The sequence below is a fragment of the Pseudophryne corroboree genome, chromosome 2, assembly GCF_028390025.1.
Source record: "Pseudophryne corroboree isolate aPseCor3 chromosome 2, aPseCor3.hap2, whole genome shotgun sequence".
Taxonomy (NCBI): Eukaryota; Metazoa; Chordata; class Amphibia; order Anura; family Myobatrachidae; genus Pseudophryne; species Pseudophryne corroboree.
In genome coordinates, this window is record NC_086445.1 from 651,153,418 (window position 1) to 651,181,383 (window position 27,966).

The 27,966-nt window shown below is 47.2% G+C and overlaps 1 protein-coding gene across 2 annotated transcripts in view; it reads left to right on the forward strand.

Moving 5' to 3' along the window:
• The window catches only part of LOC135042301 (ADP-ribosylation factor-like protein 8A), a 344,687-nt gene that overhangs the window by 70,095 nt on the left and 246,626 nt on the right, over positions 1-27,966 (forward strand). The window lies entirely within an intron of this gene.

A 27,966-nucleotide genomic window follows, 5' to 3' on the forward strand; every position in this document is an offset into this window, starting at 1 on the left:
TTCCCTCAGATCCTATGGAACAACAATGCTCTAGGGCAGTAATGGGCAGTTCTTTTTTTCCCCTGTTTTCTGAGCTGTTGCGCAGGTGTATTCATTACTGTCACATTATAAAAGATCCATAGGTGGATCTAAAGGCCCATACACACTTGACGATAAAATGAACGACGTCGTTCATTTCAGCCCTCATCAACGACGTCGCTCATTATATCGTCAAGTGTGTATGCATCCGACGACCACCGATGCGCGGCCCCGCGGGACGTTAACGACCCTCGCTTATCTGTGGAGCATGTATGCTCAATTTCCACTATGGTCGTTACTGACCAGAGACGTCGTTGAATGTGTATGGTGTGAAAGACCAACGACCAAGCCACTGTTCACCAGCCCTGTTCCCAGCTCATTATTTTAATAAACTGTTCAGCTTGGATGCTTCAACGATGAATGGTCTTTCGTCTTTGGTCTTTCGTCTTTGGTCTTTCGTCTTTGGTCGTTGGTAGTTTGTATGCTCATGTCGTTTGCTCAGCTGTTCAAGGGAAGTTCAAGGGAAGTCGTTAACGACGGTCGTTAACGATGTGTGCATCGTCAAGTGTGTATGGGCCTTAACATCTGATGTGACTTTTACTTTACACACAATGGTTCTCACATAGAGTTGTTTGTAAGGTTAAAATGGAAGCCCAAAATGCGGATTTTTCTAGTACACATGCACAGTAAAATGGTGTATGTATCTGTTTGTAGACTGTACAAAGGAAAGTGGGGTTCTTTTGTAAACAAAATATAGTAAGGGTGTATTAAAATACCTTACTTAGGGCATAATTCAGACTTGATCGTAGATGTGTGAAAAAACTCGCCCTGTGACCACCTCTGCCTGTCAGGCAGAGGCGATCGCACAAGTTAGATGCCTTCGCATCTCACTATGTGCGGACCCGCAGTGCGGCTGCTGCGCTGCGCACACCTCACCGGGCTTCAGCCTGCGACAGCTGTTGTAGCAGTGTATAGGTCTGAATTAGGCCCTTAGTATGCATATTCTCTGCTTAGAAGACTTGCCTGTTGTGTTGCTTCTCACTGGGTGTAAGATCCTGCTGCTGTCGATGATTATCATCAGAATGGACATTGTATTTGCTGTAAAAATAAAAATATATGGGTGAGGCCACTCTTCCAAAGGTAAAACAAGTGCTAGCACTGATAACCTTGTCTGGAATCATCATAATCGATAAAAATTTTTTATTATTCTAAATTTAAACCCCCCCAAACACACCCTCATTGTATGGCTAATTACTTTCCTGACTCCTCTTAGGCCCATGTAGGCATTCACAGCATAAAAAATAGAAAATCCTTCAGTACAACTTGTTCTCCATGTATCCCTCAACCTAAATGACTAAAGAGTGACTTGTCATGACTTATCCCACAGTCTGATCATGAGGAATCCTCACTGCAGTGCTGTACATTGAAGTGATCTACTATACTTAAAATCTCTAAGAAACAAATTTGACATAATGGGGCCGATTCAATTGTTTTGGGCATCTGAAAATCATGTCAAACAGTACTTTTTAGACGCCCAAACAATATGTTACAATTCAATCGTGTTTGAGCGCCCATGCACATTGCGTATGTCGTGACCAAGTAGTGCGGGTTTACCTGCCTAAAACGCCGTCTAAACTCCCAAGTTCCTGTTTGGATGTCCAAAGGGCTAGTTTCTACTCATTTTTCTTGCACCTCAGGTGGACGTGAGAAAAAATGTCAGCCCTGCAGCTACTGGGTGCCTAAATGGAGCAAAAAATTGCTCCATTTTGCGCCTCTTGGTAGTAGCCGTGGGGTAAAGTATTTACAATCGGAGTTACCTTATGATACAGTACTTGCAGATCTTCACATTATTGCCTTTTTTTATGGATGCAATTTTGGTTGCTATTATGGATGCAGCTTACACCTCCGGTTTTGGCGTATATTATGTCCAGCTCCGCATGATCCTTTATATCTTGATACTTTTGTGCTATTTTTCAGTAGAGGACGGCAGGGGTGCACCTTCATAAGCGCTGGGCAAAAGATTTAGGCAGATAGTTGCAAATTCATCAAGTGCACCTCACAAAAGATCTTTACTGAAATCTGATCTAATATTCATTAGAATGTAGCTTATCAATTACATGGATTCAGTACATTATAAATTTAAGTTAGGCCACGTGGATATATGGATATAGTCAGGCAGTGCCTCAGTGATGTACAGTAAGTGGCACCCAGCAAATTAATAGGCTGCATATTATACACTGTAAAGGCCCGTACACACTGGTCGATGTATCGGCCGTTCTCTTGAACGGCCGATACATCGCGGGACCGTCGGCCAGTGTGTACGGGCGATACGTCTGTGAACTCCGTCGTTCACAGACGTATCGCGTCGGCCGCGCAGCACAGCCGACAGCCAATATATCTAACGATATATTGGCCCGTCGCTGTGTGTGTACGGGGCGGTCGTCCGACCGCCCGTACACATGCTGCGGCGGCCGGCGGTGATTGACAGTTCATGACATCAGTCCCCGACGGATCGGGCTGTGTGTATGCACAGCACACTGCCCGATCCGTACATAGATATATCTGCAGATCAATTGATCTGCAGATATATCTAATAGTGTGTACCCACCTTAATATAGATTTGAAGTTTCATGTATAATAACAATTTGGTTGTCTGATTTTATATCTACAGTAGTTGCGCAAGGGAATACAATCCATAGTCCTGTTTTTAGTAATTGCAAGGATTATTTAACAACCAGAGGTTAGTGGCGTTATCCAGTATGCAGGACTGCCATAAATTGTGCGTCCTGGGACTGACCTAATAGGCAGAGCCCCCACCACACACACACACACACACACACACACACACACACACACACACACACACACACACACACACACACACACACACACACACACACACACACACACACTGCCTCCATAGTCGCACATATACACTGCCCCAGAGTGACAAGATTTCATTGCAAACACTTTCAGCAGCCTCACAGCAGAACATGAGCTACACACACTGCCCCATAGCCTCACACATAGGACCTGATTCAGACTTGTACGCTAACCCCGATACTGTATAAGTCCGATGGTGGGGACACTGCGCATGTGATAAACGAGTCCTGCATCCTGGCACGCAGTGCCCCCTAAACCTCAGACTGATTCACAGACTAAGTGCGCTTGGGATGGGGAAGGGGTAGCGACCGGGTCCAAAACTCAGAACGAAGGCATGTTGCCTCCATTTTGTAGGTGTGCTGAAGTCAGTGGCTGCATCTAGTGATGCAGATTTACTGACCTTGGCTGCGGACCTAAAATGATAATCTGAGTAACCTGAAGGTTACTCAGATGACAGATGGTCACGCAGTGTGATCCTATGGTGCAACTTTAGACTCGACAGCAGATAACGGAAGCAGGAAAGAGGCATCTCTTTACACCAGACGCCTCATGCTTGAGTTAGCACAATATCAGTATGGTATCGCACAGCCGCTTCCTTGCGGCAATGCGATATCATACAAGTCTGTATCAGTCCCACTGTCCCATAGACCCTCCCCACCCCACACACACACACTGCCCCATAGCCACACACACGCGCACACACACACACGCACATACACACGCACACACAACTGCCTGCACCACTTTCTCGTAGCTCCATCCTCGCCCTTCCACGCCCACTGCAGCCCCCACACACCCCACAGCTTACCATTCTGGGTACTGGTTGCCCTAGTTGGAGAGCTGCAAGCGAAGGTTGCAGTAGTCCATGGGGTCTACTCAATTGAAGTCAGAATTGCCATCAAGTCGTAAAGACGGCAGTTTCCGACTTTTTTTTGGTCGAATCACGGTTCGACCTATTCATTGGAGCCTCCGTTTTTCCGACTTGTCAGCAATTCTAACTTGTCGGAAAACACGTGGATCGGCGGATTAGCCGCGGATCCACGTGTTTTGTCGAATTGGCGGCCAATTCCGACAGGTTTTTGGCCCGTTTTCGACAATGCTGATCAGACTTCAAAAAAAGTTGGATCAGCATTGTCGAACACGGGCAAAACCTGTCGGAAATGCCCGCTAATTGAATACTGCACTGTCGTATCCTCTCCGTCGGAGAGGATCCGACATGCATTGAATAGACCCACATGTGCGCATCGAGTGTAGATAACCGCCAGCAGGATCTGTGCTCAACCTCTCGGGCCTGGAAATCAGTATCTGTTGCTACCTTTCCATCTCCTCCCACAGCAAGTAGCAAAAGCCATCTCTGCATATCAAATTTGGTGCTTGCCATAAGCCAGTGAGCTCACAACCGGCGTTAAATTCAAAATACCGCTGGCTCTGTTCCTCTATGGCTGCCTACCAGTGCGTCAGCTTCTCGACCCAGATCCACGCTGCTGACACCAGAGACTCCTTTCGGTCCAGGCCCGAGACTGAAGTTTTACGCAGATGCATTCATAGATGCAATTTCCTTTGCTATGCAATTGCAAAAATATGCTAATGACTCTTAGGGGTGTATTCAATAACTGTCGGAAGCTGCCGTCTTGTCGGAAAGACGGCAGCTTCCGACAGAAATAGGTCGGAAGGGCTTCCAACCTATTCAATAGGGGCTGATTTTTTCCGACAAGTCAGGAATTCCCGACTTGTCATAAAATACGTGGATCGGCGGAATAGCCACCGATCCGCATGCTTCTGTCGGAAACGCGGCCAAATCCAACAGGTTTTGGCCCACTTTCCGACAAACTCAATCAGACTTGAAAACAAGTCGGATTGAGGTGAGGAGACGAGCGGTGCTGCGTGTGCCTGGGGGAGCTGAGAGAGGCGGCCGGCGGGAGGAGCTGGCTGTGGGGGGACATGTCTGCGGCGGCGGGGGGAGGTGCTGCAGGGAGAGAGGTGCCTGGCTGTCCACAGGCAAGCACCTCTCTCCCTGCAGAGCCTCCGCAGACATGTCCCCCTGCAGCCAGCTCCTCCCCCCGCCGTCCTGCTCACACCCGCCGCCGTTAATCCCCCCGCTGGCCGCCGCCATCTGCACCCCTGGCCACAGCTGTCGGCGCATCCACAGCCGCTGACAGCGGCAGCACAGGACCCTTTGTACAGCCAAATCCGACAGTCGAATTTGGCAGTCCATTGAATACGGAATGGATCCCACTCTTACTGAATATACCACTTATAACCCTTTCACACCGCACAAATAACTGGTATCGACCCAGCATACTGCCGGATCGACACGGGTTGGCGTGCAGTGTGAAAGGGGCATAGCCGAAATCACGGGTCGCCTGACCCGGCAATTCAACCCGGGAATAAAGAAGTGTTATACCCAGGTTGGATAACGGGTCAGTGGCTGTGTAAACGGGTTCCCGAGTCCGCCTCCGCCCCTGCTGCCGGCTCCGTCCCCCGCTGCTATGGCAACCCGCCCAGCATATTGCCGGGCCGGGGAAGCCTGCAGCAGCTACCAATGCCGAATACCACCCGGGAAGGACCCGTTTCCAATTCCTGGCTGGGACCCGGCATTGGCAGTGTGAAAGGGGTATTAGTGTTCACTCTAAGTGCTGATTGGTGAGGAGGGAATACAGTATTTTAATTTTGATGGACAAAATTTTAAATGTGATGTATTGTATTGCTAAAGCTACTGTAGCTATATCATCACATCTAAAATGTGACTCAGACACCATCTTGTTCATAGACGCCCACTGCCGGCATCTTATATCTGCAGCTTACATAGAAAAGCGGCAACATCAGATGCAGATCTATGCTGCCTCAGACAGAGTGGCTGTCCTAAGATGCCAAGGGCTCTCTAACTTTGAGTGAATTTCCAGTTGCTGATTTTGCAATGCCCAGAAAAATGTCCTGCTATGCCTGTGTTTGTCTGCCCACCCCCCATGACCTCCCCCAAATGCTAACTACCTGTCAATTATTTTGCAAAGAAATCTGGTGTACATGCTCTATTGCAAATCAATTGCTGTGAGTGTGCATTGCGGCTTTCGAGCATGCGTAATGGCAAATAATCGCTCCACTGCGTACAACATAGACATTGCATACAACTCTGAATCAGGCTGTGTGTTTATTGATCTTGCACCTATAGGAACTGAATGTACATAACCTATCTGAAATCCAGAGCAAGATAGATAGAAAATGAATCATAGAATCATTATGTTTCACAATGTTTACTCTTAATTTTTGACTCGTCAAAGGAGCCACCTTTTGCAGATGCAACTGCCGAACACACTTGTGACATTCTTTCTACAATGGAGATCAAATATGGGGCCTAATTCATACCTGATCGCAACAGCACTTGTTCTCTAATGGGCAAAACCAGGGTGGTCATTCCGAGTTGTTCGCTCGGTAATTTTCTTCGCATCGCAGCGATTTTCCGCTGATTGCGCATGCGCAATGTTCGCACTGCGACTGCGCCAAGTAAATTTGCTATGCAGTTAGGAATTTTACTCACGGCATTACGAGGTTTTTTCTTGGTTCTGGTGATCGTAATGTGATTGACAGGAAGTGGGTGTTTCTGGGCGGAAACTGGCCGTTTTATGGGTGTGTGTGAAAAAACGCTACCGCTTCTGGGAAAAACGCGAGAGTGTCTGAAGAAACGGGGGAGTGTCTGGGCGAACGCTGGGTGTGTTTGTGACGTCAAACCAGGAACGAAACTGACTGAACTGATCGCAGATGCCGAGTAAGTGTGGAGCTACTCAGAAACAGCTAAGAAGTGTATATTCGCAATTCTGCTAATCTTTTGTTCGCAATTTTACTATGCTAAGATTCACTCCCAGTAGGCGGCGGCTTAGCGTGTGCAAAGCTGCTAAAAGCAGCTTGCGAGCGAACAACTCGGAATGAGGGCCCATGTACACTGCAGGGGAGGGGGTCAAATATAACATTTGCAGGGAGAGTTAGATTTGGGTGAGTTATTTTGTTTCTGTGCAGGGTAAATATTGGCTGCTTTATTTTTATACTGCAATTCAGATTTAGATTATCCTAGTCAATCACTATGAAATCATTTATAGCTGGAGAGCCCCCAGAATCAAAGGAGACTCGCTCTGTCCAAGACAGCATAGGGCTGCTCAGAGGTCCAATGGCCCGACAGATGTGTCTCTGGGGTATATTTACTATGGTGTGAGTTTTTTTTAGAACTGGAGCCCATAGCAACCAGATACTAGCTATGTTCATCTAGAAGCTGCTAGATAAATGTTATGTGGAATCTGATTGATTGCTATGGGCAACACCTAAATAAATAGTAAATATACCCCTTTCTCTTACGTCCTAGAGTATGCTGGGGTCCATTTTAGTACCATGGGGTATAGACTGTTCCGCAGGAGCCTTCGGCACTTTAAAACTTTTCAACAGTGTGAACTGGCTCCTCCCTCTATGCCCCTCCTCCAGACCTCAGTTTAGAAAATGTGCCCGGGAGACTGGATGCACACCAGTGAAGCTCTACTGAGTTTTGCTGAAAAAGACTTTGATAGGTTTTTCTCTGACATCCTAGTGGATGCTGGGAACTCCGTAAGGACCATGGGGAATAGACGGGCTCCGCAGGAGACTGGGCACTCTAAAAGAAAGATTAGGTCCTATCTGGTGTGCACTGGCTCCTCCCTCTATGCCCCTCCTCCAGACCTCAGTTAGAATCTGTGCCCGGCCAGAGCTGGATGCACCTAGTGGGCTCTCCTGAGCTTGCTAGAAAAGAAAGTATTTGTTAGGTTTTTTATTTTCAGTGAGATCTGCTGGCAACAGACTCACTGCTACGAGGGACTGAGGGGAGAGAAGCAAACCTACCTGCTTGCAGCTAGCTTGTGCTTCTAAGGCTACTGGACACCATTAGCTCCAGAGGGATCGAACACAGGACCCGACCTCGATCGTCCGTTCCCGGAGCCGCGCTGCCGTCCCCCTTGCAGAGCCAGAAGACAGAAGACACGACGAAAACGGCGGCTGAAGACTCCTGTCTTCATTAAGGTAGCGCACAGCACTGCAGCTGTGCGCCATTGCTCCCACAGCACACCACACACTCCGGTCACTGTTGGGTGCAGGGCGCTGGGGGGGGGGGCGCCCTGGGCAGCAATTAGAGTACCTTTTGGCAAAAACTGCACATAATACAGTTTATAAATCTGTATATGTGCAAACCCCCCCGCCAGTATCATTATACAAAACGCGGGAGAAGCCCGCCGCTGAGGGGGCGGGGCCTTCTTCCTCAGCACACCAGCGCCATTTTCTCTTCACAGCTCAGCTGGAAGGACGCTCCCCAGGCTCTCCCCTGCAGTATCCATACAACAAGGGTAAAAAAGAGAGGGGGGGCACTTAAATTTAGGCGCAATTGTGATAATAGCAGCTATTGGGAAAAATCACTCTTTTTAGTGTAAATCCCTGTGTTATATAGCGCTGTGGTGTGTGCTGGCATACTCTCTCTCTGTCTCCCCAAAGGACTTTGTGGGGTCCTGTCCTCAGTCAGAGCATTTCCTGTGTGTGTGCGGTGTGTCGGTACGGCTGTGTCGACCTGTTGGATGAGGAGGGTTACGTGGAGGCGGAGCAGGAGCCGATAAGTGTGGTGTCGCCCCCGACGGGGCCGACACCGGAGTGGATGGATATGTGGAAGGTTTTAACCAACAGTGTCAACTCCTTACATAAAAGGTTCGATGACGCAGCAGCCTTGGGACAGCCGGGATCTCAGTCCGCGCCTGCCCAGGCGTCTCAGAGGCCATCAGGGGCTCATAGACGCCCGCTAGCTCAGATGGCAGACACAGATGTCGACACGGAGTCTGACTCCAGTGTAGATGAGGATGAGACAAATGTACAGTCCACAAGGGCCATCCGATGCATGATTACTGCAATGAAAAATGTATTGCACATATCTGACATGAACCCGGTTACCACCAAAAAGGGTATTATGTTTGGGGAGAAAAAGCAGCCAGTGACTTTTCCCCCATCTGATGAGTTAAATGAATTGTGTGAAGAAGCGTGGTGTTCCCCTGATAAAAAAATTAGTAATTTCTAAGAGGTTACTGATGGCGTACCCTTTCCCGCCAGCGGATAGGTTACGTTGGGAAACATCTCCTAGGGTGGACAAGGCGCTCACACGCTTATCAAAAAAGGTGGCACTGCCGTCTCAGGATACGGCCGCCCTAAAGGAGCCTGCGGATAGAAAGCAGGAAGCTATCCTGAAGTCTGTATATACACACTCAGGTACTATACTGAGACCTGCTATTGCCTCAGCATGGATGTGTAGTGCTGCAGCAGCATTGTCTGATACCCTGTCAGACAACATTGATTCCCTCGACAGGGATACTATTTTGCTAACCATAGATCATATAAAGGACGTCGTCTTATATATGAGAGATGCACAGAGGGACATTTGCCGGCTGGCATCTAGAATTAATGCAATGTCCATTTCTGCCAGGAGAGTATTATGGACTCGGCAGTGGACAGGTGATGCTGATTCTAAAAGGCACATGGAGGTTTTGCCTTATAAGGGTGAGGAATTGTTTGGGGACGGTCTCTCGGACCTCGTATCCACAGCAACAGCTGGGAAGTCGACTTTTTTACCTCAGATTCCCTCACAGCCTAAGAAAGCACCGTATTATCAGGTACAGTCCTTTCGGCCTCAGAAAGGCAAGCGGGTCAGAGGCGCATCCTTTCTGCCCAGAGGCAGGGGTAGAAGCTGCACCAGGCAGCCAGTTCTCAGGAACAAAAATCCTCCCCCGCTTCCACTAAGTCCACCGCATGACGCTGGGGCTCCACAGGCGGAGCCAGGTGCGGTGGGAGCGAGTCTCCGACACTTCAGCAACCAGTGGGTTCGCTCACAGGTAGATCTCTGGGCTATACAAATTGTATCTCAGGGATACAAGCTGGAGTTCGAGGTGACTCCCCCTCGCCGTTACCTCAAATCAGCCTTGCCAGCTTCCCTCATAGAAAGGGAGGAAGTTCTGGCGGCAATTTACAAGCTGTACCTCCAGCAGGTGATAATCAAAGTTCCCCTCCTTCAACAGGGAAGGGGTTACTATTCCACAATGTTTGTGGTACCGAAACCAGACGGTTCGGTAAGACCCATTCTGAATTTAAAATCCTTGAACACTTATATAAAGACATTCAAGTTCAAAATGGAATCACTCAGAGCGGTGATTGCAAGCCTGGAAGAGGGGGATTTTATGGTGTCGTTGGACATCAAGGATGCTTACCTGCATGTCCCCATTTACCCGCCTCACCAGGAATACCTCAGGTTTGTGGTACAGGACTGTCATTACCAATTCCAGACGTTGCCGTTTGGTCTCTCCACGGCACCGAGGATATTTACCAAGGTAATGGCCGAAATGATGATACTCCTTCGCAAAAAGGGAGTTATAATTATCCCATACTTGGACGATCTCCTTATAAAGGCGAGGTCCAGAGAGCAGTTGTTGGTCAGCGTAGCACTCAGGAAGTGTTGCAACAGCAAGGCTGGATTCTGAATATTCCAAAGTCGCAGCTGATTCCTACGACGCGTCTCATTTTCCTGGGCATGATTCTGGACACAGAACAGAAGAAGGTGTTTCTCCCGGTGGAGAAGGCCCAGGAATTGTCATCTCTGGTCAGGAGCCTCCTGAAACCAAGACAGGTGTCGGTGCATCATTGCACGCGAGTCCTGGGAAAGATGGTAGCTTCATACGAAGCAATTCCCTTTGGCAGGTTCCATGCAAGGACCTTTCAGTGGGATCTGTTGGACAAGTGGTCCGGATCGCATCTTCAGATGCATCGGCTGATCACCCTGTCCCCGAGGGCCAGGGTATCTCTGCTTTGGTGCCTGCAAAGTTCTCACCTCCTCGAGGGCCGCAGGTTCGGCATGCAGGACTGGGTCCTGGTGACCACGGATGCGAGCCTCCGAGGATGGGGAGCAGTCACTCGGGGAAGAAACTTCCAAGGGCAGTGGTCAAGTCTGGAGACTTCACTACACATAAATATACTGGAACTAAGGGCCATTTACAACGCCCTGAGTCAAGCGGAGCCCCTGCTTCAAAACCAACCGGTGCTGATTCAGTCAGACAACATCACAGCGGTCGCCCATGTAAACCGCCAGGGTGGCACAAGAAGCAGGATGGCAATGGCAGAAGCCACCAGGATTCTTCGATGGGCGGAGAATCACGTGCTAGGACTGTCGGCAGTGTTCATTCCGGGAGTGGACAACTGGGAAGCAGACTTCCTCAGCAGGCACGACCTCCACCCGGGAGAGTGGGGACTTCATCAGGAAGTCATCACACAGATTACAAATCGTTGGGAAAGGCCACAGGTGGACATGATGGCGACCCGCCTCAACAAAAAGCTAAAAAGATATTGCGCCAGGTCAAGGGACCCTCAGGCGATAGCTGTGGACGCACTAGTGACACCGTGGGTGTACCAGTCGGTTTATGTGTTTCCTCCTCTTCCTCTCATACCCAAGGTGCTGAGGATAGTAAGAAAGAGAGGAGTAAGAACAATACTCATCATTCCGGATTGGCCAAGAAGAACTTAGTACCCGGAACTACAAGAAATGATCTCAGAGGACCCATGGCCTCTGCCTCTCAGACAGGACCTGTTGCAGCAGGGGCACTGTCTGTTCCAAGACTTACCGCGGCTGCGTTTGACGGCATGGCGGTTGAACGCCGGATCCTAATGGAAAAGGGCATTTCAGTTGAAGTGATTCCTACGCTGATAAAAGCTAGGAAGGATGTGACAGCCAAGCATTATCACCGTATATGGCGTAAATATGTGGCTTGGTGTGAGGCCAGGAAGGCCCCAACAGAGGAATTCCAGCTGGGTCGATTTCTGCACTTCCTACAGTCAGGAGTGACTATGGGCCTCAAATTGGGGTCCATAAAGGTTCAGATTTCGGCCCTTTCTATTTTCTTTCAAAAAGAACTGGCTTCACTTCCTGAAGTTCAGACGTTTGTTAAGGGAGTGCTGCATATTCAGCCCCCTTTTGTGCCTCCAGTGGCACCTTGGGATCTTAACGTTGTGTTGGATTTCCTAAAATCTCACTGGTTTGAGCCACTTAAGACCGTGGAGTTAAAGTATCTCACGTGGAAGGTGGTCATGCTGTTGGCCTTAGCATCAGCTAGGCGTGTGTCAGAATTGGTGGCTTTGTCATGTAAAAGCCCATATCTGATCTTCCATATGGACAGGGCAGAATTGAGGACTCGTCCCCAATTTCTCCCAAAGGTGGTATCAGCGTTTCATTTGAACCAACCTATTGTGGTGCCTGCGGCTACTCGGAGCTTGGAGGACTCCAAGTTCCTTGATGTAGTCAGGGCTTTGAAAATATATGTAGCCAGGACGGCTGGAGTCAGAAAAACTGACTCGCTGTTTATCCTGTATGCACCCAACAAGCTGGGTGCTCCTGCTTCAAAGCAGACAATTGTCCGCTGGATCTGTAATACGATTCAGCAGGCTCATTCTGCGGCTGGATTGCCGCATTCAAAATCAGTAAAAGCCCATTCCACAAGGAAGGTGGGCTCTTCTTGGGCGGCTGCCCGAGGGGTCTCGGCATTACAGCTTTGCCGAGCTGCTACTTGGTCGGGTTCAAACACGTTTGCAAAATTCTACAAATTTGATACCCTGGCTGAGGAGGACCTTGAGTTTGCTCATTCGGTGCTGCAGAGTCATCCGCACTCTCCCGCCCGTTTGGGAGCTTTGGTATAATCCCCATGGTCCTTACGGAGTTCCCAGCATCCACTAGGACGTCAGAGAAAATAAGAATTTACTCACCGGTAATTCTATTTCTCGTAGTCCGTAGTGGATGCTGGGCGCCCGTCCCAAGTGCGGACTATCTGCAATACATGTATATAGTTATTGCTTAACTAAAGGGTTATTGTTATGAGCCATCCGTAGAATGAGGCTCAGTTGTTGTTCATACTGTTAACTGGGTATGGTTATCACGAGTTGTACGGTGTGATTGGTGTGGCTGGTATGAGTCTTACCCGGGATTCCAAATCCTTTCCTTGTAATGTCAGCTCTTCCGGGCACAGTTTCCTTAACTGAGGTCTGGAGGAGGGGCATAGAGGGAGGAGCCAGTGTACACCAGATAGGACCTAATCTTTCTTTTAGAGTGCCCAGTCTCCTGCGGAGCCCGTCTATTCCCCATGGTCCTTACGGAGTTCCCAGCATCCACTACGGACTACGAGAAATAGAATTACCGGTGAGTAAATTCTTATTTTTATTTTACAGGGAAGCTGCTGGCAACAGTTTTCCTGCTTCGTGGGACTTTGGGGGGGAAGTAGGAACCAACTTCTCAGTTAGTTTAATGGCTCTGCTTTCACTGACAGGACACCATTAGCTCCTGAAGGGTACTGAACACAGCTCTTGCCTGGCTGCTGCTCACTCCCACAGCACTGCCGCCACCCCCTAACAGAGCCAGAAGTCAGAAGGCTGGTGAGTATTAACCAGAGACCTGCAGAGAGGGGCCCTCCGGCCATCATGCGGCATAAAGGTACCAGCGCAGTGCGGGACGCTGCGCAGCAACATGTCTCTCAGCACAAGGTGCAAGGCGCGAGCGGGGGGGGGGGTGCTCTAAGGTACATGATAAATCCTTACTCTCACTGGCAAAATATACAAGTGAGCCGCTGATGTACGCTACCCCCGCCAGGGTAAATATTACTGTGGCTGAACCGTGCCATTACAGGGGCAGGGCTTCACCTCAGAATTGCTTGTAATACTCATTTGGCGCCATTTTCTCCTCACAGAGATGCCGGAGTGCTGATCCTACAGGCTGCTTCTCCTCACACATCGCTGATACAAGTACCAAGGTGTTATAGAAGGGGAGGGCAGCACATAAATTATTGAGGTCTGCGGGCTTCACATTGGATATAAAAGCGCTGTTTTGGTATATATGTATATTCCTTGTATGTAATACATATAGGGCGCGTGGTGTGGACTGGCAATTCCCTCTGGGTCCCTCTGACAGACATTAGTGTAGGTCTGTCCCCATTAGCTCCCGTGTGTATGAGTGGTGTGACTGTACACGGGTGTATCATGTCTAGAGAAAGTAGTTCCCCAGAGGAACCCATTTTGGAGGCACAAGAGTGTTCTGAGCCTGTGTGGGTGAGAAAGCTGCAGAGTAATATGGCTAAACTAGCAAAGAAATTCTCTGAGTCTGAAGAACAGACAAAGCATTGGAGACAGTCTGTGGAAGATGCATTATTTGCAGATTCACCTACAACGTCCACTCGGGACCCCTCCAGTTCCCAGAAAAGGTCCCTGGCCCAAATTATGCAAAGGGACACTGACACAGATTCCGACACTGACGTCGACACTGGGGATTTGAAGGGGGTAGATCCCAAACTGGTTAAGAGCATTCAATGTATGATAGTCGCTATAAAAGAGGTGTTGGAATTTCCTGACACAACACCTCCACCTGAGGAAAAATATTATTTTAAATTAAATAAAAAACAGGTGGAGACTTTTCCTCCGTCTAAGGACTTAAATACCTTTTTTGAGGAATCCTGGGCTAACCCGGAAAAGAAATTTGCTATCCCTAAAAGATTGCGGGTAGCATACCCTTTCCCTGAAGAGGATAGGTGTAAGTGGGAGTCACCCCCAATGATAGACACCTCAGTCTCTAGGTTGTCAAAGAAAATCATTTTACTTGCCCCGGGGTCAGCTTCATTAAAAGAACCTGCTGACCGCAAATTAGAGACGACTTTAAAGTCCATCTATGTTGCTACGGGTACATTACTCAGGCCCACAATTGCTTCTGCGTGGGTAGGTAACGCAGTTGAAAAGTGGGCGGATAACTTGATTGTTAATATTGACACGGTCGATAAAGATTACATGCAGCAAATTCTAGGTCATATCAAAGACTCTACAGGTTACTTGATTGAGGCTATGAAGGACGTAGGCTTGCTAGGCTCACGGGCCTCTGCTATGGCGATTTCAGCCCGCAGGGCGCTCTGGATCCGTCAGTGGAATGTTGATGCAGAATCCAAAAGGAATATTGAGGCTCCCTTACAATGGTAAGGCCCTCTTTGGAGAGAAACTAGATGCCATGATATCAACTACTACATCTGGCAAGTCAGCATTTCTGCCGTCGGCAGCTGCACCGGCTAAAAAAGTATATCATTCTCATACTATGCAGTCCTTTCGGCTCAACAAGTACAAAAAGGCTAAAACTACCCCTTTTTTCACAGGAAAGGGGAGAGGAAAGGGTAGAAAACCTACAACACCCTCAGGCTCCCAGGAGCAGAAGTCAGCAACTACTTCTGCAAAAGCCACAGCATGACGCTGGTGCTCCTCTGCGGGAGTGCGATCGGGTGGGGGCCCGTCTACTATTTTTCAGCCAGGTCTGGCTTCTCTCAGACCTGGATCCTTGGATTTTACAGATAATATCCCAAGGTTACAAGCTGGAATTTCAAGACCTTCCCCCATGCCGATTTTTCAAATCAGCCTTGCCAGTTTCAGTTCAAGACAGCACAAATGTTCTGAACGCAGTACACAAATTGTGTCAAGACAAAGTAATTGCCTTGGTTCCTGCCGAACAAAGGAACAAAGGCTTTTATTCAAGCCTGTTTGTGGTACCGAAGCCGGATGGCTCGGTCAGACCGATTTTAAACCTAAAATCTCTGAATCTCTATTTGAAAAGGTTCAAATTCAAGATGGAATCATTGAGAGCAGTGATTTCCAGCTTGGAGGAAAAGGAATATCTGGTGTCAGTGGACATCAAGGATGCTTACTTGCATGTACCCATTTACCAGCCACATCAAGCATACCTGAGGTTTGCGGTTCAGGATTGCCACTACAAATTCCAGACATTACCGTTCGGGCTCTCCACGGCTCCGAGAATATTCACCAAGGTGATGGCGGAGATGATGGTTCTCCTTCGCAAACAAGGAGTCAACATAATTCCATACTTGGACGATTTCCTCATAAAAGCGAGATCCAGGGACAAGCTACTCCAGAACATAGCATTATCCCTGAAGGTGCTTCAACAGCACGGTTGGATCATCAACTTTCTAAAATCCCAGTTGGAACCGACAATGAGATTATCATTTTTAGGAATGATACTGGACACCGAGGTACAGAGAATATTTCTACCGGTGGAAAAGGCTCAGGAGATCCAGAACATGGTCAAACAACTTTTGAGACCAAGAGCAGTTTCAATTCATCAGTGCATTCACCTGTTGGGGAAAATGGTAGCGGCTTGCGAGGCGCTACAATATGGCCGTTTGCATGCCAGGGTCTTCCGGTGGGACCTACTGAACAAGTGGTCAGGGTCGCATCTCCACATGCATCAACGGAGAATCTTGTCAGCGAAAGCCAGAATTTCGCTCCTGTGGTGGCTACAAATTTCTCACCTCCTCATGGGACGCAGGTTCGGGATTCAGCCCTGGATCCTGGTGACCACGGATGCAAGTCTCCAAAGATGGGGAGCAGTCATGCAAGGAGAAAGCTTCCAAGGAAGATGGTCAAGTCAAGAAACTCGCCTTCACATAAACATTCCGGAGTTGAGAGCTGTGTACAACAGCCTTCATCAAGCGGCACACCTTCTTCAAGGTCGTCCCATACAGATCCAGTCAGACAATGTAACGGCAGTAGCTTACATAAACCATCAAGGCGGAACAAAAAGCAGGGCAGCAATGGCAGAGGTGACAGAGATACTCCCATGGGCAGAAAGACATGCAAAAGCTCTGTCTGCAATTTTCATTCCGGGAGTGGACAACTGGGAAGCAGACTTCCTCAGCAGACACGATCTCCACCCAGGAGAATGGGGCCTCCACCAAGAAGTCTTTGCGGAGGTAACAAGTCATTGGGGTGTTCCTCAAGTGGATATGATGGCATCTCGTCTCAACAAGAAGCTTCCGACATATTGTTCCAGGTCGAGAGACCCACAAGCAATAGCAGTGGGTGTTTCAGTCGGTGTATCTGTTCCCTCCACTTCCACTTGTTCCAAAGGTTCTCAAGATCATCAGAAGAACAAGAGTTTGAGCAATTCTCATTGCTCCAGACTGGCCAAGGAGGGCTTGGTATCCAGATCTTCAAGAGTTATTACTGGAAGATCCTCTGCCTCTTCCTCTTCGCGAGGACCTGCTTCAGTAGGGGCCGTTAGTTTATCAGGACTTACCGCGGCTGCGTTTGACGGCATGGCTGTTGAGCACCAGATCCTAACCTGTAAGGGTATTCCCAATGAAGTCATTACCACACTTATTCTGGCCAGGAAAGGGGTAACGTCCAAACATTACCATCGTATTTGGAGAAAATATGTATCTTGGTGTGAATCCAAGAAGTCTCCTGCGGTGGAGTTTCAATTAGGATGTCTTCTCCAATTTCTACAGGCGGGTGTGGATGCTGGATTGAGATTAGGATCTTTCAAGGTTCAGATTTCGGCCTTGTCAGTTTTCTTTCAGAAACAATTGGTTTCTCTTCCTGAGGTCCAGATGTTCGTAAAGGGGGTTCTGCGCATCCAACCTCCCTTTCTGCCTCCTGCGGCGCTATGGGATCTTAATGTGGTCTTGCAGTTCCTTAAATCAGACTGGTTTGTGCCTCTACAAGGCGTAGAGTTGAAGTTTCTCACTTGGAAAGTGGTCATGCTATTGGCCTTGGCCTCAGGCAGATGGGTGTCTGAGTTAGGAGCTCTTTCACACAAGAGTCCTTACTTAATATTTCATGAAGATAGGGCTGAACTAAGAACATGGCAACATTTTCTTCCGAAGGTTGTGTCTTCTTTTCATATCAACCAACCAACCAGTGGTGGTTCCAGTGGCTTCTGACACCTCAGCCGTCTGAAAATCCTTGGATGCCATCAGAGCGTTGAGGATTTATGTTGCAAGAATGGCTAGGATAAGGAAAACAGAATCTTTGTTTGTCCTCTATGACCCCAACAAGATTGGGGGTCCTGCTTCTAAGCAGACTATTGCGCGTTGGATCAGGGGTACCATTCAGCACGCTCATTCCACGGCAGGATTGCCGTTACCGACTGTAAAGTGGGTTCATTCTGGGTGGCTGTCCGGGGTGTCTCGGCTTTACAAATCTGCCGACCTGCTACTTGGTCAGGTGCAAACGCGTTTGCTAAGTTTTATAAGTTTGACACCTTGGCTGCTGACGACCTAAGATTTGGTCAGTCAGTTCTGACAATGCTAAATTCCTCTGTCGTATAAACAACCCTTTATGAAGCTAAGAACACTGTACGCTGTTTACTTAAGAAGTACCGTAATGGTACGCTAGTTGCGTAACGATCGCTCAGCCGTAGGCGAGACGCTCAAGCGTCACGTTCGCTCACGGCCCAGTGATCACAGGACACGTTATTGGTTATGTCTAGGGGAATGATTCGCTGTAGCGTAGCATACGCTCGAGACCACGAGGAGGACACCAGCGATGCAGACGCTTACAACACTATACCTTTATGTTAAAACCTTATACCAATGAAATACACTGAATACCTTAATGTGAGTACAGGGTGTAAGTGCAACCTTGTGTAACCTGACTAACTACAAAGCTGCTTGAGCGTCACCGACGCTCAAGTGAATACTTAACACTATAGGAAATACACAGATGCTGGTTTAGGTTCCAAAGCCTATTAACTGTATTATATCTAATATACTTGTAAAAGGGGATAACAGTACAAATGATACACTACAATATAACAGAGACTTCCTAACCACAGAACTAAACAATAAATACAAAAAGACAATACTACACTGACCTAAATGCAATACAATACAATGCTATCTAATACAATACAATACTAGCCTAGTCTAGGGGAGATATGAGAGAACAGAACAGAGAGAGAGAGAGAGAGAGAGAGATGAGATGAGAGAAATTGGCTCACAGAAAGACAATGATAACGGAGAGAAACTTACGCACAAGGGGAAACGATCGCATGCGCCTGGACATCCAGCTCCCGGCTATCAGCAGATAACCGTTGATGAGAGAGTGAGAGCTGGATGTGGTCGGCCTGCCTATTTATGCCCCACACACAATGCAATCTCCTGGTCCTACAATCCCATTGTCCATTGGCCGAAGGAATTCGGCCCTGTATCATAACAAAAGGTCATAGGGTGATTCATACAGGTGGGCTGTGACGATTTCCAACAGCTCAGGTGGGTGGGAAACTGGGTTTCCCGCCGCATACCTGAGTATGTGTAATTAATAGAAATGGACATAAACTTCTTATGTCCATAACTATTCGCACGAGCGATTAATACGCTCCAAACCAACACCGGAATATTGCTAATTAAATACTCTTCCGATGGGTACCAAACACTGCTGTAGGATTCCTGTTAGACCCTTTGTACGATATAAAGAGGGATTCCTCAGCTCTGGGACATTGTATTTTAACCAAACTTTCAGAATCTATCAAAGGGACCATGATTTATAAACTACATTAATTGTGAACATTTGTAACGAATGAGTCGCACGCTACGACTACATAAACTCTACCGTAAATACGCATACCGCGCCTGCGAGTGCACGTTATTGCGGGTATGCGAATCCACGGGAGAGCGCATGCACGCGCAGCGCGGACCAGTGTGCGGTGCAAATATGGCAACGTGCATTGAGACATTTTTCTGACTTTGACAGTCCACCCTTTGGCAGTCAATAATAACTGCCACAAAACATTTAAGGAGAAAAATGTAAGTCAGGGGTTAATTGATTTCCATGGTTGGGTAGGGGAGGAGAGAGGAGAAGGTGTGAAGAGGGTATGACCTAGTGAGAAAGCAGAAGCATGTGTGTATGAGTCCATGTTTGGAGGGTCATGTATCATCGTGCCGTACGTGTGGTAAATCAAGCTTCGAGGTATTGCGAAGTATACATTTGAATTCCTTCTTATCCTGTGGTACAGGTCTGTGGATGGGCTGTCAAACTTTACCGAGCTCATTTCGGCTGTGGTTGTAACAAAATGGGGATGCACATTTTAGTTGATGATACATGAATGGGGGAGGTATGTGGTTGCTGATATCTGTGCCTGTATTCCCTATCGTCTATGTGTGTCGTTACCTGAGGGTTGTAGAGATGAAGATAAAGAACACTTACGAAAAATGCAATGATATTCTATGTCAGGGAAATGTACATCTGTCGTCGAAGTTGTGTTCGGTATCTGTTGAGAGTCGTCTTCTTTGCGCTGTTTTGCTCCTTAGGCATGAGCAACAAGCTTTGTCAGTGCCATCAGATTTACAAAAATGTTGGGCTAGCGTGAGTTTAAAGATACTAGGGAAACTGGGGATCCATGGCAAAGTTCATCAAGTGTCCATATTTAAAGTTGTCAAATCTTCTTCTTTGGTGCTTGTCTGTTGTCTGTATACATCTCGTCTCGTCAGCTTCCTCGTCCAAGGGGGTCTTTGTATCTGGGAGAAAAGCAGAAAAACAGGTGAAAGAAACGGACCGTATAATCGCATTTTCATCACATTCTGGTTTCTATCATTGGGTCATAAATCAAATCCAGGTTAATTACAGTTTCCTCACTCCTCAAGCTCATCACTTTTGTACTTTGTTTGCACCTCATTAAAGCCTGCCCGCATCTAAATATCAATCCAATCGATATAACGACACCCAAGATACATAGTAGAAACTTTCCAACATCCATTATGACTCCTTGAGCCCAATCTCCTAAACCGGAGAACCAATTTCGCGGGTTCAACCATGACACCCAACCAGTCAGCTCATTACCTACAGCAGCAAGGGTGAGATTGTGTTTTCGACGAAATTCCCACTTCAATTGGAGAATATCGTCCATCTTTTGGTCTATGACCTCTACCGGATCCTCGGTGCTATTTGTGATATACGTGCAACACTTTATGCCGTACTGTGTTGCCAATGTAACACAATATCCGCCTGTTACTGCTGTAAGATAATTAAGAACCATCCTATGCTGAACTAGTTCTGTTTTGTAAGCTTGAAGTTCTCTTCCAGTGTATCTAAACGTGTCATCATACATTTCAGTGATATTATCTAACAAATTGGCGAGTGCGGAAATGTATCTATAATTCATCACACCTCGAGCGGTACGAGTGAAATCTAACGCTACCAGAACCTGAATCCCAGTGGATTCATGGATAAGATCAGAGGCCGGATGCTCTAACCTTTCTGACAGTTGTCTTTTAACCCGGTGCTCGTAGTGAGTGTGAGTATAAGGAGCTTGGGCACCACGGTGTATGTCCTTCATTTTGTCATGTGTAACAGTCATCACTTCAGGCAATACTTTTCCAATATAACACAATCCTTCAGAGTTTGGGGCAAGCCACTTGTACGCCTTTCTCCCGCATATGAAATATGCATCATCGGGGAGAACATATGGGACGGAGAAGGACATGACCATGTTACAAACCTTCCAGGTGAAATCTCCTGACCCTAATTCTTCCAACTGCTTAATGCACGTATCAGTTTGTATGACATGTGCACAGTATCCTGGTGATACCTCTCCAACTCTAGTAATCCTATTTCCTAAGGTATATCGATACCGGAAAGATTTTCCTCTACTGGCTATGTGGCGTACGAGCTCTGTATCTGTAGGCATTCTATCTGCTCTGTGTGAAAAGGTCATGGTAAGGTTGCTCCATGACACTTCCCAATTTCCCGGTTTTCTGGGATTGGAGATGTTAAAACATAAGAGGGACCTATCCACATGGTATTGGTGGAGCTTCAAACTAGGAGGGCTGGAGATATTAAACCTCTGGTCCACCGGTCTCCCACCACTTAGCTCAAGTACCTCCCCTAACGTTAAAGGAAATGGTACTAGCCCTGATTTGCTGTGACCCTGAGGTACTTGAGAGCATACCCAACAATCTGTTTGGTTTAACACGTTACCCACTAAGGAGTGATAGTCACTCAATGGATGCCGGTCTATATGGATATTAAAACTAGATTGGCATTTCTTTATGCATCCATCTTCAACCAGATTATCACAGAGCCTACAGATACAATTTTCTTCAGCTAACAATCCATCACAATTTCTTCTATCGGATCGTTTTCTGATACTCGCCTTTGCTTGTTGGTTTGGTTGATCTTGGAAAACTACGCCTCCATCATCATAATCGGAACCCATTCCAGAACCTCTCTCGACCTCTATGGTACTCTCGCCGGAACAGACTGCTCTGGTCAACATCATGGTTAACATCAAAATCCGGATCACAGTCTCTTGGGGCAAGTCCATCTTTGAGGAGGAAATAGAGAAGAATGAGGAGGGGGAAAAAGAAATTTTAAGGGAGAGGGGCTGGGAAGTGGAGAAAAACAATAAAAGGGAGAAGGGAGTCGACAACTGCTTTTGGTCTTCAAGGCTCAGGTGCCGCCTCAATCCTCCTGGAACAGACACTCCAGTGATACAACCTCTACCGTCTGTTCCTTATCACGGGACTTCTCTGGATCAGCAACCTTTTTGCAGTGGGATGAATGGACCCAAGTCTCTCTCTCAGCAACCTTCAATGCTGTGGTGCTAGTCAATAAGACCTGGTATGGTCCTTCCCATCTATCAATAAGACAACCTGAGCGTAGAAAATTTCGTATCATTACATAATCCCCAGGTTCAATGTCATGACAATTACTATCTGGTAAATCAGGAATCACCAACTTCAGATTATCATTTTGATTCCTCAACTGTTTACTCATGTTAATCAAGTACTTTACAGTTACTTCATTGTTACATTTCAAATCATCCTGAGGGTTAATCATGACATGCGGTTGTCGACCAAACAAGATTTCAAAAGGGGACAGATTAAGAGGGGACCTGGGAGTGGTTCTGATGCTATACAAAACAATGGGTAAAGCTTCTGGCCATGTCAATCCTGTCTCTGCCATTACTTTACTCAATTTATTTTTAATAGTGCTGTTCACTCTTTCGACCTTCGCACTCGCCTGTGGACGGTACGGAGTGTGCAGCTTGCTATCAATACCCATCAATTTACACATTCCTTGAAAGACATCACCTGTAAAATGGGTACCCCTATCACTTTCAATGATTCTAGGGATACCATATCTACATACAAATTCCTGCACAATTTTCTTAGCTGTAAACATAGCGGTATTTGTAGCTGCTGGAAAAGCCTCGACCCAATTCGAGAAAACATCTATACAGACAAGTACATATTTCAAATTTCGACATGGGGGTAATTGAATGAAGTCAATTTGTATTACCTGGAAAGGGCCGCCGGCAGGTGGGATATGGGATGGTTCTGTAGGTATTGCTTTTCCAACATTCTTTCTCAGACAGGTAAGGCATGACATTGCTCTTTTACTCGCATGAGAGGAGAATCCTGGGGCGCACCAGTATGCTCTTACCAATTTGCACATCCCCTCCTTGCCTAGATGAGTCAGCCCGTGAGCTGCTTCAGCCAGACATGGAAGGTATGCCCTGGGGGCCACCGGTTTACCATGTCCATCCGTCCAGAGCCCTGAGGACTCCTGGCCATATCCCTTTGCCTTCCAGACTGCTCTTTCCTGTGTGGAACACAGATTCTGCATCTCACACAACTTCTGTGTGTTGATGGTATTAAATACCATCAACTGTGTGGTGTTTGTCCGTGTGGGGGTAGCAGCTGCAAGCTTTGCGGCTTCGTCTGCTCGGCTGTTACCAAGGGATACTGGGTCTTGGCTATATGTATGTGCTTTACATTTGATAACCGCCACTCTGTCGGGTTCCTGTATCGCTGTTAGAAGCCTTTTTATGTGAGCTGCATGCGCTATCGGTGTACCAGCTGCCGTCATGAAATTTCTGAGCCGCCATAGGGCTCCGAAATCATGGACTACCCCGAACGCGTATCTGGAATCGGTGTAGATATTGGCTGACTTACCCTTAGCCAATTCACATGCTCTGGTTAGGGCGACCAGTTCAGCAACCTGGGCTGAGTGAGGTGGGCCTAGCGGTTCCGCTTCTATGGTGTCTTGGTCATCTACGACTGCGTATCCAGTACACAAGTCTCCCGAGTCTGACTGTCTGTGACAACTACCGTCCGTGTAGAACGTGAGTTCTGCATCTTTCAGTGGATTGTCACTGATGTCAGGCCTTGCGGTAAAATTTTTGGTCAAATATTCCATACAATCATGTGTGTCTTCCTTTGCATTAAATCCTCCTTCCCCATCACTCTCACCTTCCACCCTTTGTGTCTGACCAGGCACACCTGGGAGAAATGTTGCAGGATTTAATGCGCTGCATCTCCTTATGGTGATGTTTACGGGGGCCATTAATGCCAATTCCCATCTTGTAAACCTTGCTGATGAGACGTGTCTGGTTTGGGCAGAATTCAATAAGGCAGATACCGCATGCGGTGTATGGATTGTGAGGTTGTGGCCTAGCACGACATCTTCGCTTTTCGTCACTAGCAATGCTATCGCCGCAACGCTACGCAAGCATGTGGGGAGGGATCGCGCTACCGTGTCTAGCTGGGCGCTGTAGTATGCAATTGGCCTGCTGGCGTCACCGTGTTTTTGTGTTAGTACACCTGCTGCGCACCCAGCACTTTCTGTTCCGTATAGTTCAAAGGGTTTCCCATAGTCTGGCATACCTAGTGCTGGTGCCTGCGTTAGGCACTGTTTGAGTCTCTCAAATGCTGTTTCAGATTCGTCTGTATGCGAAATCCGATCAGGTTTGTTTGAAGAGACCATTTCCTGCAAAGGTAGCGCCAATATGGAAAACCCTGGGATCCAATTACGGCAATACCCACACATTCCTAAAAACGTCCTGATCTGTTGCTGGGTTTGTGGCAGTGTCATGTCTCTAATGGCTTGGATTCTATCAGCGGTCAGGTGTCTCAGTCCTTGTGTTAGACAGTGTCCCAAATATTTTACCTTAGTTTGGCATAATTGTAACTTGTCTTTGGAAACCTTGTGACCTGTGTCTGAAAGATGAAACAGGAGCTGTTTCGTATCCTTCAGAGATGCTTCCAGTGAATCTGAACACAGTAATAAATCGTCCACATACTGTATCAATACTGATCCACTGTCTGGTTGGAAAGACTGTAAACAATCATGCAAAGCCTGAGAAAATATACTTGGACTATCTATGAAACCTTGGGGTAACCGAGTCCACGTGTATTGGACTCCTCTGTATGTGAATGCAAACAAATATTGGCTGTCAGGGTGCAGAGGTACCGAAAAGAAAGCGGAGCAGAGGTCAATAACAGTGAAAAATTTGGCAGTGGGAGGAATTTGCATTAGGATGACAGCTGGATTAGGCACTACGGGGAACTGACTCTCAACTATTTTGTTAATCCCCCTTAGATCCTGCACTAGCCTGTAACCCCTCCCCCCACTCTTTTTAACAGGGAAGATGGGACTATTTGCGGTGCTGGACGTTCTTACTAGAATGCCCTGTTGTAGCAAGCGCTCTATTACGGGAAAAACTCCTAACTCCACCTCTGGCTTCAGAGGATACTGTGGGATTTTTGGAGCTATCCTACCATCTTTTACTTGTACAACTACTGGAGCTACGTTTGCCATTAATCCAGTGTCCTGTCCATCTTTTGTCCAAAGTGACTCTGGTATCTGAGATATCATCTCTTCTACTTGGGATGGATTCCTATTTGTCATAATGGAATGTGACATTAATTTTGATGGGGAGTCTAACATGTCTCGTACTTCCTGAGCGTGATTCTCAGGAATGTCCAAGAATACACCTTCAGGGGTACAATAAATGACGCAACCCATTTTACATAGTAAGTCTCTTCCCAGGAGATTAGTTGGTGCAGATGCAGCCAGCAAAAAGGAATGCTTGGTATGCAAAGGCCCTATTGTAATCTCGGCTGGTTTGCTAACAGGGTAGTGCTGGACTACTCCTGTTACTCCCATGGCTGGAATTGTCCTACCAGTGGTTCTCATGCCCACTGTCGAATTTATCACTGACTTGGCCGCCCCTGTGTCTACAAGAAAGTTTAAAGTTTTACCAGCTACATTGATTGCAATTTCTGGTTCGTTTCCAAGACTAGCAATCAACTTAACTGGCTGCAGATTACAGGTATGGCCACACCCCTATTGGGTATGCTGACCTCCCTGAATCCCGCTGGCAGCAACTACTTGTGAGGGAGTTAGCTGGGAACTACCAGAGGCATGCCAATCTCTGTTCGGGGGATATCTTTTTGTTTCCCCTGTATGTGGCTCAAAACTCCGCCTCTGTGGACCCTGCTCCCAATGTCGTGTGTTGTGTTGTTGTCTAGGGGGTTGAAAAGATCTTTGTACATTCTTTGTTCTACATTCTCGTGCAAAGTGTCCCGGTCTGTTACAAGAAAAACATGTTATTACACTTGCCTTACCCACAGGATTCGGTGGTATATACGCAGGCTGCCTTGTGGTCAGCGCCTGTATACTTACGGACATCAACTTATCACTTTGCGATTCCCTGTGCCTAGTGATGTTTCTGTCGTGATCAATAGCAGCCTCTCTCAAGCCGGACACTGACAGACCTCGCCAGCATGGTTGCGTGGTCTGAACCCTAGTCTTTAATGTTTCCTTTAAACCATCCATCAGTACAGATACTGCTACTTCCCGATGGTTTGGGTTGGTCTTAATGTCTTCTATACCAGTGTACTTTGCCATTTCTAATAGTGCCCGGTGAAAATATTCTGTTGCCGTTTCGGACTCCTTTTGCTTAATGGAAAATATTTTATTCCATTTAACAACGGCTGGGAAATACTCTTTTAGCTGTAAATTTATCCTTTTTACATTATCCTTGTTGTACACGTCTGTAAGCGGTACATCTTTATCCAATGCACAATCAGCTAAAAACTGAGTTGCATCAACATTGGAAGGTAAACAAGCTCTTAGCAGTATCTGCCAATCCTTGTTGTTGGGTTCTACAGTGTTACCTAGATCCCTGATGTATTTTTGGCTAGCAACTAAATCCTTCCTGGGGTCAGGAAATTCGGACACTATTGTTCTTAATTCCATTCTGGAAAATGGAGTGTACATGGCAATGTTCCTTATGGGAGTGGCTCCAGACACATCTGTTTTTCCATTGGGAACTGCTATTACCCTTACAGGAGCAATTCTAACAGCCTCTTCCTGTGTAGATTCTACAGCTTGTTGTGGTACAATTGTTTCAGTGTAGTGCATGGTGCCGTACTTACCCGTTGACACGACCTCACCTATCCCTCCGCTAGGGGCTTTCACTAATCTCGTGGGTGTCGCTGTGCCTACTGTGGTCTCTGCTATGGTGGCTGCAAGAGAGAGAGCTGAAATTGTTGCTGAATCGTCTTCTTGATCACACTCCTGAGGAAGGTTCAAAACAGGGTACATCTTGCACGGGTTAATACTTGCATGAGTTATTTGGTTAACATCATTAACATTTACAGGGTTACTAAGAGTTTGTGTTTTACAACCCAGTGCGTTTCTCTCCGCAATCAACTTCTCTCCTGCAATGTATGGTGGAGGAGGAGCTGTGGCAATCAACTTCCTGACTGCCCCAGATCCTGCCGCCAGAGCCAAACCTCTCTGTATCTCACCTTCCTGGTGCCATAACTGTAAACAATCATGATGTTGAATTCGTCTCTTTGTTGATTTTACGAGACATATCCTCCTCCTTAAATTTTGTAACACTTCTGGACTAAAGCTACCTATTCTTGGGAATTTGTCCCTGTCTTGTACAGTCATTCTCTCCCATTCATCACATAAAGATTCGGTGTGAATTCCATATTTTTCACACATTACATATCGTGCCGACCCAACTGGTCGGTTCACAGAATCAACCTGAACCAGGGTTGATCGCCCCCTACCTGAACAAATGGCCCCCATAATCTGCAGGCGTTGCTTATTCCTCCTTGAATATCAAGGCTTTCAGCGAACCCTTACAAACAAACCAAGATGTCCTTGGGCAGGCCGGCGGTGGTGGTTTATCAAGTACCCCACTTACTTCTCGCCCACGTTGGCCTGTGCTGCAATCACTGTAGCCAGAGCTGCTGTACCCAACCTAGGGCCCCTGTGAACCTTTAGTTTACTGGAACATATGAGGGTTACCCGCAGGACACTTACTCTTTCCAGTAAAGTTGGGGTTGTTAGATAGTTCCTGAGTGACCAGCGAACTTCCCTTCCAAAAATAAAAAATTACACAAATCACGTCAGAATGTACAGATA